Genomic DNA, 14,963 nt, shown 5'->3' with positions numbered 1-14,963 from the left:
CGGAGAGGTCTGCGCACCATGTGGGACCCTCGCCTGGCGGCCAGGGATGGAACTGGCGCTGCAGAGGCTGCGGGCAGCTTCACAACCCAGTGCTCAAATGCTGTGCCACCGAGGAGGCCCTGCTACCATCCTTATAAGGAGGCAATCCAGGGTAATCTCCTCCTCTCAAGAGCATTTATCACATCTGCAAAATCCTCTTTACCATGTAAAATAACATATTCACAGATGGGATTAGGATGTGGACGTCTCCAGGGAGCAATGGTTTTTCTTACCAAACTCAGTTAAATGCAAGCCTTCTGGAGTCCATCTTTCAAAATACCTCTGGACTGTCTCCTCTCCTCTATCCCTGTGCTATGTTAATCTATGAAGTTCTCTCTCTGTCTTACAACAGCCATTTCTCTGTCTTTCTCTGCCTTAGTGTGTTCTCTCATCCAATGAATCCTCCATGTTAAAACCAAAGTTGTCTTTAAGAACATCTGACCATGTAATTTCCTTGAATTCCATGAGGGTGTGCCACACCACGGGGCACCATTCACAATGCATTGTGTCTCCTGATGTGCCACCAGCAGACTTTACTCCTCTACATAAAACCCACCCAAGACCCCCTTTACTATAACAAAGAGATCCAAGTAGTTACATAGGATGAGTTACATAGTTACATAGGATGAAAACTTTTTTTTCCCTTCATGTGCCAGTTCACAAGTAGGCAATCCAGTCTAACAGTGTGGTCCTGCATCCTCACAACACGTGGACTCCATCTCCATGGAAGAAGACATCAGGGTGACTGCTTCAGGTCACACCATTCCCAGCACATGAGACAGGCAGAGTTATCAGCCCAATTACTTACGGGGAAGCCCTAGCATGTGCACACGTCACATTTATTCATATCCCATTGGCCAAAGCAATCATACCTCCACTTCTGGATGCAAAGGAGGTTTTTAACTCAACGGTCATCTTTAACTGAATGGTTGTATAACATAGCATAACTGAAGCCATATAATCAGCTAAATTCTATTACTGCAAAAGAAGGGGAGAAAGGATTTGGGGAGTCAAGTAGCAGTTTTCCACAGAGAGGAGGCAAGGTGCTATGCAAGAGCAAAATGGAGGAATATAATTTACATCGGAGACTGGGAAAGCCCTTTCTGAGGAAGTAACCAGGTCAGGCAGAAACCTGTGCATCATGTTCAGGATTTTGAATTAATGTACAATCAGTATTACCTATGGAAGGATGCTTAGAAGATCTGATTTGTGCTTTTAAAAAATCCACCAAACAGATATGGCTGTCGTGTGGAGAATGACGTGGAGAAGGCAGAGCTGGAAGTGGGGGTCAGAAAATAACCAACAGTGAGGAGAGAGAATGGTGGCTTGGATGGGTGGTAGCAGTGGGTTGAAGAGAAGTAGATGTATTTGAAAGGTAGCTTCTGGAAATATGTCAGTACACTTGGTGATATGTTGACGGTGGGAGGTGAGGGAAAGAAGGTGTTACAAATGACTCATAAGTTTCTGGCTGGAGCAACTGGATGGATTATGGTAGCTTTTACGGAGACAGAAAAAACTAGGAAGTTAGGTTGGAGGGAGACAAGGGAGCGTTCATATTGGCATAGTATGGTGGAGATGCCTGTGAGACTTGTAGATAGAATTGTGAAGTAGGCAATTAAATCAACTAAATACATGAGTCCAGGGGCCTCCCTGGTAGCAAAGGGGTTAAAGACAGCGCTATCAAGCTACTGCCAGCTCCATGGCACAAGTTCAATCCCAGGCCAGTCAGGAAGCAACCCACATAGCGCAGCAGACCTCTCCTGTCTGGCCCACTGCTCCCCTCAGCAGTGTATTTCAGTCAGTCTGCCTCTTCTGCTCCCCACTCACTCTGGTGAATCCTCTTACCTCCTGGACCTCTGGCCCACACCCCAGTTCTTTTATGCATTAATAAATAAAAATAACTTTTTAAATATTATTTATTTTTAAATCATTTAAATTTTAAATGAATAAAATATTATTACGATAACAGAATAATTATAAACATTTTTGATCAATAGTTTTCCCTTTGTCTTATGATCTTCTTTACCAAGCACCTTTCTTGCTCTACCACTGATGTGAGGCTGGCTACTATTTCAAGATAGGTAATTCTTTTTGGGTCACTGAAGTATCCCTCTATATAATAATCAGATTTTTTTTTTTTATAGAGGCATGTTTATTTATTTATTTGTTTGTTTGTTTGTTTTGTTTATACATGCACTGTGTACAGTCAGAAGTGCGGGAGGGTGAGAGAATTCACCAGAGCCAGAGCGGGGAGCAGAGCAGGCAGAAGGACCGAAGTACACTGCTGAGGGGAGCAGCGGGCGGCAGGAGAGGTCTGCGCGCCATGTGGGACCCTCCTCCGGTGGCCGGGGAGCAGCCAGGGATCGAACCGGCGCCGCAGAGGCCTCGGGCAGCTTCGCAACCCAGCGCTCAACTGCTGCGCCACCAGGGAGGCCCAATAATCAGATATTTTAAATTAAAAATGTCTTAAAATAATTTCCTTCTTGTATTTTCTGAGATTTTTTTTGTCCATAATCCAACCCAATTCCACATCGTATATTGTTTAATATCTTATAATTGTGGTCATTTGAAATGATAATAAATCTGTTGTAGTGAAGCAGAGTTAAGCCTTAGAGATATGAGAAAATACAAATCAGATCCCTTCCATCAAGAGACCTGTGATTTACTAGCAGAGACATGGCTATAAATAAAGCAATTATAATAGAAGGTAGCACATGCTGTGAGTGGTGCACAGATTAACATTTCAAAAATATCACGTTCATCGTGTTCCTTCCCTTCTACAAAAGTTCATTAGATCTTTATGGCCTAATGGATAAGGTTCCACATTTTTAACCACCTTCAATCAAACACTAAATTTGATTGCCATATCTCCTTGGTATTTTTCTAATGTTTCATCTTATTCCTACATGTCCTAGTCTATGTTTCTAACACAACAGTCTCCACAGTGACTTCCCTGTTGCAGCCTTGTACATCTATCCAACATAAACCAAAGCACTTAAAATGGATCTCAATTATGTGATTTTTTTAAAATATATACTTATTTTTTAATTTTCAAAACTTATTATTAGAATATAACATAATATCCAGAAAAGTACACAAGTCATAAATGTAAAATTCAATGAGTTATAGTAAATATAATGAAAACTTTGTAGTTTCTTCCATTAACAAGAAATTGAGCATGACCAGGCCCCTAAAAGCTCCCCTTGTGGCCCTTATAATCATTATACCTCCCTTTACCCTCAAAGGTAGTTATCATTCTGGTTTTTAATTCCACAAATTAATTTGGAATCAAACTTGTGATTTTGTGTCCTGTGTCCTATGAACATATTTGTACTTGTCTTTTGGTTCTCATGTATATGAATTTCTATCATATATACCTAGAAGTGTGATTGCCAAATCATAGGGTATGCAGGTTTTCACCTTTATTAATACCAAACATTTTCCCAAGGTGGTTTCAAGAATTTATGCTCCTATTGGCAGTTCTCTTGTTTCATATCCTTGCCCTCACTTGGTATTATCGGTCTTTTTTTCAACCTTTTACTTTGAGATACTTCTGTACTTACAGAGAAATTGAAGAAATAGAACAGAGAGCTCCCACACTCCTCACTCAGCTTCCTCCAATGTTAGCATTCTCCATAAATGTAGTACAATGATTCAGATGAAGAAATTGACATTGCTGCCAATATCCTGACTCAACCCTAAGACTGTCTTTCCACCACTGCCTTTATTTTTCTGTTTCAGGATCTTCTATTCCAGGATCTTCTGTTGCAGGATTCCATCTATTTCTGTCTCCTTAATTTCCTCCAATCTGTGATAACTCTTCAGTCTTACCTTGTCTTTGATAACCTTGATACTTTTAAAGGATGTTAGTTGGTAGAACGACTCACAATTTAGATGTATTAGTACTTTCTCATAGTTAGATTAAGGACATCTATTTTGTGATAGAGTGTCACTGAGGTGATGTGCCTTTCTCAGATCATATCAACGAGCATGTAAGTTATATAGCCCATCACCTGTGGCGTTAATCTTGATCCCCTGAGAAAGGTGTTATCTACCGGGTTTTTCATTAGGAAGCCCTTTATAATTAACCATATTTGGGAAGAGACACTTTGACCCTATGCAAATATGCCTTTTGCAACTTAAAACTTTATTCATTATTTATAGAATTCATGGTTGTTCTTGCTCATAGCTATTATTCTTGTAGTATTTTTTTTAAAGATTTTATTTATTTATTTTATACAAGAACGGGGGTACAGACCAGATGCCCTGGAGGGTGAGAGGATTCACCAGAGACAGAGCGGGGAGCAGAACAAGCAGACTGATGAAATACACAGCTGAGGGGAGCAGCGGGAGAGACAGGAGAGGTCTGCAGCGCCATGTGGGACCCTCGCCAGTCAGCGTGATAGAACCGCGGCTTCACAGCGTGGCGCTCAGCCGCCTGCGCCACCAGGGAGGCCCTCTTGTAGTATTTTAATAGAGATTTTCTGCTTCCCTTATTCCTTGTACATTTTTCAATTATAATTCTTTTGAACAGAAAAGTTTATCCTTTTATTCCCTACTTACTGACAATCATTTATTAGTACTTGTATTTACTCAGGAATAATTTGTTTTATTCTTTGACTTAAAATTTAATATTACTTCTTTTCTTTCTTAGATGATTCTTTGTTTTGCCATTGGTGTTCATCCAGGTCAACTGTGTCATTTTCTCTTTTTCAGGGTAAAATTTGAGTATAACATTAATTTCAGTAGAATTTTAAATATGTCATCAGGAAAATTTGACTATGAACTTTGCCAAAATATTTTCTAAAACCAATCCTCATGTTGCTTCATAAACTTGTTTTTTTATATTGTAGTAGATGTACATAACAAAATTTACACTTTTAACAATTTTTTCTTTCTTTCTTTTTTTTTTTTTTTTTTTTGGTGGGACCCTCGCTGGTGGCTGGGGAAGAAACGGGTGCTGCAGAGGCTGCAGGCAGCCTCGCAGCCCAGCGCTCAACCGCTGCGCCACCAGGGGAGGCCCTTAACAATTTTTAAGTGTAAGCTCAGTAGCATTAAATACATTCATGGTATTATGTAACCATCATTACCATCCATCTCTAGAACTATTTAATCTTCCCAAACTGAATCTATTTACACATTCAAGAATAACTCCCATCTTCCTCTCCATCCCAGTTCTTTGTACCCATCTTTCTACTTTATAAATTTGGCTACTTTAAGTACTTTATATAAGTAGAGTCATAGGTTTTTTATTCTTTTAGTGCCTGTCTGAATTCACTCACCAAATGTCTTCATAGTTAATCCACTGTAACATGTGTGAGAATGTCTTTCCTTTTTAAAGGGTGAATAATATTCCATTTTATATATAAACCACTTTTGTTTACTTCTTGTCTTTTTGATATTTATTGTCTATTTATATGTTTATGTTTATGTGCTTTGGCAGTAAAGGGTTTTCTAGGCTTTCTCTCTCTCTCTCTCTTTCTCTCCATATATATATATAAATATATATATATATATATAATATATCCTGCTCCAACACTAGAATCAACCCCTTTTCTAAGAAGCTCCCATCTTTTTACTGAAGGATGATATTTAGAAACCAGCTCATTGTACTCATTATAACTGGGATATCTGTGCTCTGGGGCCTTTCAGTGGACAGAGTAGGAAATGTATGTACATATACTAAACCATTTAAACATATATGTTTATATTTCTCTATCTACCTGTATATATAATTAAAAGTAAAATGAAACAAGCATTTATACTGATATTTGTAACACCAACCCAGCACCACAGAGTTCATTCTAGGGTCCACTGTTGCTTATTTATAACTTTACCAACATGTCAAATTGTTTCTGAATTTCTCACCAATACTTCTGGGACAAGCAAACTTACCAACTAAAGTATAGTGTTTTGGAACTTTTTTAGCCATACAATATTCAGCCAAAACACTGAGTGAATGACCTAATTGTGGGATTGCTAGGCACACAGTATATGTATGTTTAACTTTACAAGAAACAACAAAGTCATTTTTCAATGTAGCTGTAATATTTTGCATTCCCATGGCAATACATGGCAATACTTGTTATTAACTGTGTATGGCTTGTAGCCCTTCTTTTAAGTGTGCAGTGGTATGTTATTGTGGTTTTCATTTGACTTTCACAATAATTTACAAAATTGTGCATTTTTATATATGCTCACATGTTTATTTTCATATGCTTATATGTTTTTTGGTAGTGTTTGTTATTTAACCCTTTTTTTATTGAATTATTTATATTATTATCATTGAGCTTTGAGAGTTCCTTTATCTACCAGATACACAATTGGCAGTGTTTGTTATTTCAAGTTCATGGTTTGTCTTTTCATTTCCCTAATAGTGCTTTTGAAAAGCAAAGTAATTTGATTTTTATAAAATTCAGCTTAATCAGCTTTTGAATTTTATGGATTATACTTTTGGTTTCATGTCTAAAAGATCTCTTTGCCAAATAAATAAAATCAAAAGCTGGTTTTTCACAAAGATCAATAAAATTGATAAACTTCTAACCATACTGAACAGGTGATAGAGATGACACAAATTATTAATGCCAGAGAGAGACAGGAGATATCACTACCAACTCTTTTTAAAAGATAGTAATAAAATACCATGAACAATTTTAGGCCAATAAATTTGTCAACTTAAGTGAAACACAAATTTTATACCTTTAAAGGTATAAACTACCAAATCTACTTCAACAAGAAATAGTAACATGAATGGATGTATATCTAAAGATATACAAAGAAACTGAATTTGTAGTTGAATACTTATTTACAAAGAAAAATATAGGCCTAGGTGGTTTATTAGTAAGCTCTACCAACCATTTACCTATATTAATACTTCTAGAAACTGACAAGGAGGGAAGTTTTCCCAACTTAATTTGTTTGGCCAGCATTACTCTGATCCCACAACCAGTCAAAGTTATTACAAGAAAAGAAAACTACCAATAGTCTTTCCATAAAGGCAAAATTTTTGATGGAATTTTAGCAAATTAAATCCAGCAATGTATTACAAAACACAGTGTGCCTTAGTCCATGGTGTTTATCCTAGAAATGCAAGGTTTAATGCAAAATTAAATCAATGTAATTTACCATGTTAACAGAATAAAAAGAAAACATAATTAGCTTAATAGCTACAGGAAAAATATTTGATAAAATCCAGCATCTATTCAACATCGTATTATAGATTCTCTTTAGTACAATAAAGCAAAAAATCATCCTAAACGATCTGCAATGAAAGTTGCTAGGACTCATAAATGAGAGTATCAAGTTTACAGGAGACAAAAATCAATGGTATTTCTCTATATAGCTATGAAAAAGAAATTTAAATTTTGAAACATTACCCTTTATATGACATCAAAAATATATTTTTGATCTGTTAAAAACTTTCAGTTAAAAAGTGTTTTAGTGTTAAAAACCACAAATTACTGCTGAGAAAAATTAAAGAAAACCTAAGTAGACAGATGTGTTCCACCACGATACTGAATTAGAAGGCACAAATATAGTTAAAATGTCAATTTCCCCCAATTACAGATTAAACACAATTCCAATCAAAATTTCCTCAAGCTTTTTATAAGAATTGACAAACTGATTCTAAAATTTATATTGAAATGCAAAGGATCTAATATGTAAAACAACTTTGGGGGAGGGAGTTGGAGGATTTACATTTTCCAATTTTAAAACATAAGCCCACAGTAATTGAGACACTGTCGTTGGACAAACACAGAGCTCAGTGGAACAGACAGAGAATCCAAAAACAGACCTACGCACAATATACAGTCAATTGATTTTCAACAAAGCTATGAAGACAATTCAACAAAGACATGGTAGTCTTTTCAACATAGGTGCTGTAACTGAATATCCGTATTTTAAAAATGAATCTTGACTTACCTCATACCATAATAAAAAATTTACTCAAAACTAATCTTAAACCTAAAGATAATACCTAAAGCAGTTACACATCCAGAAGAAAACTTTGCTTTTAATTTGCAAAATGTTCTTAAATAGAATAGAAAAACACAGTCATAAAAAAATAAACAAGACCATCAAAATTAAGAACATTTACTCTTCAAAATGCAATGTTATAAAAATGACAAGACAAGGCATAGGATGAAAGAAGTTATTTTCAGAGATACATATCCAACAAATGATTTGCTTCTAGAATATATAAGAACTCTCACAACTCAATAGTAACAAGAAAATCCAATTTTTAAAATAGACAGAATGTTTCCAAAGACCCTTTACTAAAAAAGAAAAAAATACATCAGTAGCAAATAAGCACAGGAAAAGTAACATGATTATTCATAGTAGCAATGTTTCTACCTGGGTGCAGTTTTGTTCCTATACCCAGAGACATTGGGCAGTCTGGAGAAGTTTTGATTGTCACAGTTGGCATGGAAGATACTAGTGGCATGTAAGTAAGTAGAGGCTAGGGATGCAGCTAAACTTTCTAAAAGCAAGGAAGTCATTCCCGACAAAGAATATACTCTTGTGTGTTGGTTCTTTGATTCTTCTTTATGCATGTGAGGTGAATCCCTATTGTTTGATTCCTGTTGAATATGCCATAATGTATTTACTCATCCTACTGTAGGGGAGCATTTGCTTAGTTTTCAGGTTTTGACTGTTTTGAATTGTGTTGGTATGGACATTCTTGTACAGGTTTTTTGATGTATATTTGTATGTATTTCTGTTATGTAAATACCTAGAAAAGGGTCATAGATTAAGTGTATGTTCAGTTTTACTAAATATTCTCAAATATTTTTGTAAATTACTTGTATAGATTTACACTCACACCAGCAATGTTGGTTGTTTCAAATTCTCACTGATACTTGATCTTGTATTAAGTGTTAGCCATTCTGGTGAGGACTAGTAATGTTCAGCACCTTTTCATATGCTTATTGGTCATTTAAATACTTTCTGTCTAAAGGGTCTGATGACCATTTGTCTTTTTCTTCTTGATTTGGAGGGGTCCCTTAAACTTTCTGGATACAGGTCCTTTTCCAGGCATATGTTACAAATATCTTCAACTCAGGCTCACATTTTATTCTTTTATGCAAAGAAGTAAAGCAACTCTAGGGTATATGACTAAAATGTCAACAATAATTATACCTGGATGTTTGGTTTTTTCTTTTTTATTTTGTCATATTTTCCAATTAAGAAACATGTAATAAAGTAAAATTTAAAAACATAGTGAAAGGAATAAGTTGTTTAAGAAAAATGGTGTATTTAAGACATAAAGAGGGCCTCCCCGGTGGCGCAGCGGTTGAGCGCTGGGTTGTGAAGCTGCCGGCAGCCTGTGTGGCGCTGGTTCCATCCCTGGCTGCTCCCCGGCCACCGGAGGAGGGTCCCGCATGGCTCGCAGACCTCCTCTGCCTCCCACTGCTCCCCCCAGCAGTGTACTTCGGTCCTTTTGCCTGCTCTGCTCCCCGCTCTGGCTCTGGTGAATTCTCTCATCCTCCCATGCTTCTGATTGTACCCAGTGCATGTATAAATAAATAAATAAATCTTCTTAAAAAATAAATAAATAAAACATAATGAGGTAGTTTAAAGTGACCTGTTGGAAAAGTTAAGCTGAGACAAGAACTTTGTTCTGATTTACCTTTAAGTTACATGTGTGGGTGCACAAATCTGCTAGAGACACCTGGTGGACAAAGTGGATAAGTTTACAGCCAATGTTTGTGCTGAAATATACTTGAGGTATTGCAGTTTAAAGGGCTAGCCTGCTTACGAGATGAGAAATGTGCTTCAACATTTGGTTCTCTTATTGTCTCTTTCAAATAACCAAAAAGGCTCTTCAGTTTGCATATGGAGTAGAGTCGATCTACCAACGGTCTTGAGCTTGACCAGAAAATGTGACAAAAATTCAGAGAGCAAACCCAGGAATGGCTCTTACTTTTTTCTCTTTTAATGGGTAAAAGAAGAAAATCTGTGTGGTCATGTGTAGGGGCAGGAAGGGTCAGAGCAGGTTCTCTATGACCTGAGCAGACGGGGTAAAGGAGTCCTGGAGCCCTTGGTGGATTTTCAGGCTTTTATTGGGATTTACCAGGTACACAGCTGGCAAGGGGTACCCGCCTCCCAGCCCCCAGCAAGTCTTCCTGGGCTCTCCGGAGTTTTTTTGGGGCCTTGTTCTCTGCTCCTCTCTGCTTCTGCTTCTCCTGGCATCCCGGTGACGCTGCCCTTATAGCCCAGTCTCTCAGCCCAGGTGAATCCCATCTACATATGTGCCCACACCCTATCCAGGTGCCCGCCATCAGGCATGCATTCAGGACCACAAGGATCCATCATCAATTCTAATGGCGGGAGGGCAGAAAAGCCTGAGCTAGCCTGATTATCAGATATACATAATAAGTAAATAAAACCTTTTAAGAAAGATATCAGTGACAGAACAGTCCCTTCCCCCAGACCAGTTTGGAAGATCCCTTTGTATGCATCCAGGCTTTAATAGAGTTCCCCTCATTCTAAGGGGACACCGGTGGTTACTTAGGCTTGCTTTATTGTTACAGGGCAGGGAGAGGGGCAGCCCAGACCCCGCAAACCTGCCTGGTCTGGGCTGCCCCTCTCCCTGCCCTATAACATTATGAACTTGTATTTTGTTGTTTTTTTTTTTTTAAAGATTTATTTTTATACAAGAACTGGGGTACAGGCCAGATGCACAGGAGGATGTGAGGATTCACCAGAGACAGAGCGGGGAACAGAACAGGCAGAGAAATACACTGCTGAGGGAAGCAGCGGGCGAGACAGGAGAGGTCTGCTTCACCATGTGGGATTCTCGCTGGCCGGCAGGGATCAAACCCACATTGCAGAGGCTGCAGACAGCTTCACAGTGAGGCGCTCAACTGCCTGCGCCACCAGGGAGGTCCCCATGAACTTGTGTTTTAACCTCACTACCAAGGCAGATATAATTAGAAGTGTTAGCTATGGATATAAAAATGTTTTTACTCTCTCTGCATTTAACACTTAGAGAAAAAAATGAAAACAAACAGGAGTCAAGAAGGAAACTGTAGGAAGCTTTTGTTTGCTTTTCCCCCCTCATGACAAAGTAACAAATATATGTATTCACGTTTGACTTTTTCATCCATGGAATAGTCAGTGCCGCTCTTGTGTGGTAGCTTTAAGGTGGGATATAGTTCATACTCTGGACTATAGGAGAAGGACTTGAAACTAGCTATTGTGGTCTGGACTGAACAGTCTCCTTTTGTGGCATGACTAAGCCAGATATATAAGCAGATACCACTTGGAACAGGTAAGAAGTGAAAGAGACAAGTAAATGAAAGAAGCTGTTTCCTAGCAACAGGCCAGGGAATTTAGTCACAGGACAACCAGCTGTTATGCTTAAACACTGTTTAATTGGATTCCATTGTTATGTATCTCTATTACTCACATTTTTAAACAGGATAGTTTTAAATTCTGGAATAAAATATCTTACCATACAACTTAGTGAATATAATTAATAAAGCAATAGTTTACTAAGGCACTAATAAAAAGCAACTAGTCAATACTTAATAGTTGTTTTCTTTTCTTGGTCCAAACTATAAGTTCCTCATTTGAATTTTGCTATTTTGTTTCTCACATCTTTATGTGATAGCTTCTGATTTCTTCTTCCCACTACCTTATCTTCACTAATTGATTAAAGATCTGATAAAAATAACATGACTATGAAAAAATTACTGTCTGCCATTTTGTTTCAGTAGTCCAAAGTGAACCACAAATTATTTGATATGTACCTTTTTACCAAGGTAAGAGTAAGATTTGGTGTAAGGGAAGAACAAGTGTGTCGGAATCAAAAGGACCTGGATTCTGTCACCTAATATGTGACCTTAAGTTAGCTAATGAGCTATGTTACCTCTTTGATTCCTCTCATGAATATTGTAAGAAATAAATGAAATATTGTATATAAAACATCTCTAACATAGCAGGTACTCAATAAAACAATTACTAGTATTTTGACTACTCATATAATGCAGTTAACTTAAAAATTATTGGGAAGCAAAAACATGACAAAATAAGTTAAAAGAGAGATCTCACTTTATTCAGTCAGAAATTCAGATGATTTGTTAATAGGTTTAATTCAGGTATTGATTCAGGTATCGTAATATAATGACATTAGGATAGCAGCTAACATATATTAAGCACTATAGTATAAGTGCTGTTAAACATTTACTAAAAATGAACAAATATTAATAATTTATACTTTTTTTTAGCTGGCATAGTGTTCATAGAAAATACCACATAGAACTGAAATGAAGATGAGTCAGGCATTGGACCGCCCCTGGTGGTGCAGCGGGTGAGCGCTGGGCTGAGAGACTGCCCGCAGCCTCTGCAGCACGGTTTGTTCCCCAGCCGCCAGCAAGTGTCCCACCAAAAAAAAAAAAAGATGAGTCAGGCATTACCTGGCAAAATCATTAGAGGTCTAGATCAGCAGGGTCCAATAAACTATAATGCAAGCCACAAGAGTAATTTTTAATTTCTAGTACCTACACCAACAAAAATCTAAAAATCATGTAAAATTAACTATAGGAATATAATTTAACTATATATCCAAAATATTGTTTTACATTGTGGCCAATATAATGAATCATGTATGGAACAAAAACATATATAAATATATATGTTCATACATTATATATTATAATATCCATATTAATTAAAATCCATAATTAATTATATATATACAGAGAGAGCACATATATTGAGCAATCCATAATTAATTATGTTTATTATATTTATAATTAATTATGGATATTTTAGGATTTTTCATGAAGCCCAGTGTGCTATTCACTTATAGCAGATCTTGATTCATACTAACTCCTTTCCAAGTGCCCAGAAGACACCTAGTGGTTACCCTCTGAGCATTGCAAACCTAGATTACCTACAGATTGGATCATGATTTTCAGGATAATCTGGATAACTTGATTATAATCCTTAGAATTTACTTTTTAGAACATCATAGAACCAACCTGCTATATGCATGACCTAGATTATGATATATCAGAATGATAAACTGATAAAAAAATCTGTCCTGGGGGAAAATAATATCAAAGCTACACATTTCCCACTTCAATACATTTCTCCTATATCCTAAGGACAGAAATACATTAATTCTCTCTAGTGTTTTATTATTTTGCCTGCTTCTAAAATCTAAGCCTTCATATAACAATTTAATGATAAGAAATTTTGTCTTTGAGGCAAGCTCTCGTAATATACCCTGGTAGTATTGGGTCTGTTGTAAATAGTGGGATTGTTAAGCCAAGTACTTTGGCATAGACCTCCATGCTTTTAGAAATACTTGAAGTAGGTAGAAGCATTTACACAATATTGTATCTCAAGGTAATGCATTGCAAACCCATTAGAAGGGTCTTAGCTTTTGCTGTTGAAAGGTTGTATTCCCTTGTATTTCAGCTTTTGTGAGCTCTTTTGTTCCTATCCTGCTACTAAAAGGACGTTAGTGTAGAGAAAATGTGACTCAGCTATTAGTTTCTCCCTGAACTTTTATGAGGCCTGATATGCAGGACTTGATCATCAGCTTGGGTAGTGTTTCAATGTTTATTCTCTGACAAAGGACCCCATTGATTGTCTCTAGCATTAAAGTAATTGACATTGAAGATTTGACCAAAGATCTGTAATACCAAAGTATTACAGTGAAGTTCTTTGAAGTATTTTGGAGATGACTAGAAGTAAAGTTGTAATTGATAACCCATACTTATTCTTGTTCAGTTTCTGAGTCCAATTCATTCATTAAATCAATATTTATTTAGTACTCATTATATACGCAGGCACTTTTCTAAGCAATGGAGATACATAATAGAGGGAAATCTCAGCTCTTGTGGAGCTAACATTCTAGAGAGGGGAGACAGAGAAAACATATTCTATCTTATATTAGAAAGCAGCTGGTGCTGTGGCAGGAAAGGCAGGGAAAAGGACAGCAAGTGTAGGATGGGTGCAGGGATAATGTGTGTTGCAAGAGAATAAGGGAAGATCACACTGATTTAGTGACACTTGAACACAGTTATTGATGTAGGTGAAGGAAGGAGCATGACAACACCTGGAAAAGAGCTTTCTAGTTAGAGAGAACAGTAAGTTTAACAGTCCTGAGGAGGAGGAAGCCAATTTGGCAAGGTCAGGGCACAGCAAGAAAGGCACTGGGGCTGGAACAAAGTGAACATGGGGGAAAGTAAAAACAAATGATATCCACTCTATAGGGAAGTAGGAGGGTAAATGGTGGACTGATGGTCTCTATAAGGACTTTGGCTTTTACCCTGAGAAAGCTGAGGAATGGTTGGAAGGTCGTGAACAGAACAGAGACATGATCTATAAACAAAGGATCACTCTGTGCTCCTAATAGGTGGTAGTTCATTGGAATAATCCAGGTGAGACACGAAGAAGGCCTGACACAGGGTGAGGGTAGCAGGGTGATGATGAACTTTGAATTCTGATATGTTTCGAAGCTTGGAGTGAAGAGTGTTCCCCAAGTGAATGAATGTTAGTTCTGAGAGCAAGAGAGGAACCAACACTGATTTGCTTCCCAGAGACTGTTCTGATTGATAGGCAGTTGAAACTCTTTTTTCATCACCCTCCATCCAAGTGACCTGGAAGGTTGATTTATCGAAACTCGCGCAAAACAACGCTGGATGATGTGCAAGACAGTGCATCTCCATGGCCAAGAGACTGCTCTCTGGAATTTCCCTCCATCTCTACCCCCAACTTCTATTCCAATGTTATATGTTTACCAAGAGTTGTTGATGTCTTTCCAAAACTCTATTATTCTTATTTCATTTTTAATAATTAGATTAATTAAAAAGGATATAAAATTATGGAACATGGGTTTGAAAACAAAGAACTGAAGGCTTTCAAAGGCTTAATAAAACTGAGCCTTAAAAATTACTGAATATGAG

This window comes from Talpa europaea (assembly GCF_964194135.1).
Source record: "Talpa europaea genome assembly, chromosome: 1".
Lineage (NCBI taxonomy): Eukaryota > Metazoa > Chordata > Mammalia > Eulipotyphla > Talpidae > Talpa > Talpa europaea.
This window is presented reverse-complemented; position numbering follows the sequence as displayed.